The 3391-nt window shown below is 37.0% G+C and overlaps 1 pseudogene; it reads left to right on the top strand.

Annotated features, from left to right (window-relative positions):
- The first annotated feature begins 2511 nt into the window (after positions 1-2511).
- On the top strand, positions 2512-3022 carry LOC120586575 (glycine cleavage system H protein, mitochondrial-like; annotated as a pseudogene).
- The last annotated feature ends 369 nt before the right edge of the window (positions 3023-3391 follow it).

Here is a 3391-nt window from a genome sequence, read left to right as displayed (position 1 = left end):
CAAGAGCCTCTCATACAAGAAAAAGCTAAGGGAGTTCATCATCACCAAGTCAGTATTATAGGAATTGTTAGAGGGACTTCTTTAAAAGGAAGGAGAAAAAAGAATAAAAAAAAAAAAGATTAAAAATATTTAATAATAAAATGGTAATAACTACATATCTAGCAACAATTACTTTAAATGTAAGTGGATTAAAGGCTTCAATCACAAGACATGGGGCAGCCAAATGGATTAAAAAACAAGACCCTTACATATGCTGTCTACAAGAGATTCACTTCAGATCAAAAGACCCACATATACTGAAAGTAAAGGGATGAAAAAAAGGTGTTTCATGAAAATGGAAACAAACGAACAAAAAGGCTAGGGTAGCAATAATTATACCAGACAAAATAGCCTGTAAAACAAAGACTATAACAAGAGACAAAGAAGGACCCAGTTATTCTATTTCTGGGTATTTATCTGAAGAAACCCAAAAAACTCCTTTGAAAGGTCATGTGAATCCATATATTCATTGCAGCTTTATTTACAGTAGCCAAGATATGGAGGCCTCCTTGGTGTCCATCAGTGGAGGAATAAAGAAGAGGTGGAATATATATATACACACACACCCACATACACACACATTGGAATTTTAGACGAATGTCATATGTGGAATCTAGAGAACAGGATCAACAAACAAACAAAAACAACAGAAACAAGTTCATAGATACAGAGAGTATTTTGTTGGTTATCTGATTTTAAGGCGTAAAGGCTAGGTGAGGGGGGAGGGGATTAAGAAGTACAAATTGGTAGTTACAAAATAGTCATGGAGATGTAGAGTATAGCATGGGGAATATAGTCAGTAGTATTTCAATAATTATGTTTGGTTTCAGATGGTTTCTGGATTTATCAGGGTGATCACTTTATAAGTTAAATAAATATCTAATCACTGTGTTGTACACTTAAAACTAATATTATATTGTATGTTAACTAAAAATGGAAAAAAATAATAAAAATAGCAAGTAAAAAAAAAAGTAAAGATTAAATCTTGGTCCCAGGTGTAAAAATTCCATTAGGTATACAAATTGCTTTGTTTATGGAATAGTTATCTAGTTTGGAGAATAGTTTTGTGTTTGTTGTTTGCTGTGTACTTTTCCTGCCTTACATCCTAGGCTCAGGAATTTTGGTAGGACCAAAATCTTGGAAATCAAGACCTGGTCCTATGTTCTGCAAAATTCAATCTGATTGAAAAATTATAAAGTACTCAGGAGAGTGTTTGTGTGTGTGTGTGTGTGTGTGTGTGTGTGTGTGTGTGCTGTCTGAGGAGACAGGGAAGTGTCTTAGAGAAGATCAAAGAAGAAAAGATTTCAGAAGGCTAGGAAAAAAATGAAGTTCTATTTATAGTTGTATGTTTTGAGGAGACCTGCACCATGTTCTCTGACAGCACTGTGAGGAGAGGGCTGGGTCGTGAGCATAAGGAGTTGTATTCTTGCTGAAGATGATCATGACCCAGGACCCTGATGAAAACATGCAGACTGGGCAATGGCCATCTCTGATATCCAGTATGGACAATTGAGCCAATAGCTGCAGCGCTTCCATGATGCAATCAGTAATGGTGGGTGAGACCCACCCTGGGACCTATACATATCTCTTGAGTCCTTTTTCTTGGGAATACCAATAATAACAGATTAAATTTTCTGTCAGTGTAGCCGATCTCAGATTTGGATTTAAGTTGATTATGAGAAAATAAATGTTATTTCCTCCATACTTAAAAATGCCCTAAAATTCATACCTGTCACTTTTGGATGAAGCATTGGAACTTGACTTGGTTTCTTGACTTACCTCTTTTGAATAAGTATCTGAAGAGAGAGGTCCAATAGCAGTTAAGCAATAGTATAAGAAAAGTCTCCAGAATCTTATCCATAAACAATGACATTCATACCCTTAGGAAAACACCCCGATATTAAGAGTATCCTGCTTTGGATCCAAGAGTAAGAGTTCAGAAAGAATGAGAATTAATACCCACAATTTTACTCTCTGTATTCCACACCCCCCAAAGTAGGCTTCATTTATTTTTTAAGAGCCTAGTACTAAAATGTCTTCATTTAATTATCCCATGGGGGTGGTGTATCTGTTTAGCATGCTTGGTTGCAAGTAGTTTACAATCTAATTTTAACAGGTTTAAAAAATAAAGAGAATGCACTGATTCATAAAATTGAAAAGCGTAAAAAGAGGACAAGCTCCATACATGGCTCAAACAGGACCAGGTTGCCTTTTTTTTTTCTCAACTCTACCCTCTTTGATTGGCTTTATTTTCAAGGTGGCTTCCTTCAAGGTAGCAAGTTTGTTTCCATGGAGTATATTTCCTCATTCATAACCAGGAAGGAAGAGAGTATCTCTTTCCACAACTACTGGACCAGCTGGACTATTTGGGGTCTTGTGCTGCTTCTGAACCAATTAGTGTGGTAAGGAGGCTGGGATACTGTTATCGAATTATACCAGTCAAGGACTAAGACCCTCTGCACTCCAGTGAACATGGCGTTGTAAGTTGAGCGGAGTGTTCAGACTGCAGCCTGCAGCTTGCCCACTGCCTGGGCATCTGCTGCATTCTGCATGCTGCGCTCTGGCCCCAATCTGCTCTCTGTGCATAAATTCACAGAGGAATATGAATGGATAACAACAGAAAATGGTATTGGAACCAGTGGGAATCAGCAATTTTGCACAGAAAGCTTTGGGAGATGTTGTTTACTGTAATTTGCCTGAAGTTGGGACAAAATTGAACAAACAAGATGAATTTGGTGCTTTGGAAAGTGTGAAAGCTGCTAGTGAGCTCTATTTTCCTCTATCAGTAGTAACTGAAATTAATGAAGCTCTTGCAGAAAATCCAGGACTTGTCAACAAATTTGTTGTGAAGATGATTGGCTGATCAAGATGACACTGCATACCCTTCAGGACCAGATGAACTAATGAGAGAAGAAGCAATGAGAAATACATAAAATCTATTGAGGAGTGTAAATGGAATCCCCCTCTAAATAAAGTAGAATAAAAAACATACAAGAGATAACAAATGCTGTGGAGGTTGTGGACAAAAGGAAATCCCTGTGCAATGTTTGTGCAAATGTAGACTGGGGCAACCACTATAGAAATAAATATGGAGGTATCTCAAAAATTTTAAAAATAAAGCTACCATATGATCCAGTGATTCCATTTCTGGGTATTTATCCAAAGGAAATGAAATCACTATTCAAACAGATATCGGCAACCCCATCTTCACTGCAGGATTTTTTACAATAGCCAAGACATGGAAACAATCTAAGTGTTCACCAACAGATGAATGGATAAAGAAAATGTGGGAGATATGAGTGAATAAGAGTGTGTGTGTGTGTGTGTGTGTGTGTATGAAGTATTCCATTAT

This window comes from Pteropus medius, unplaced genomic scaffold (genome assembly GCF_902729225.1).
Source record: "Pteropus medius unplaced genomic scaffold, Ma_sr-lr_union100, whole genome shotgun sequence".
Lineage (NCBI taxonomy): Eukaryota > Metazoa > Chordata > Mammalia > Chiroptera > Pteropodidae > Pteropus > Pteropus medius.
This window is presented reverse-complemented; position numbering and strand designations above follow the sequence as displayed.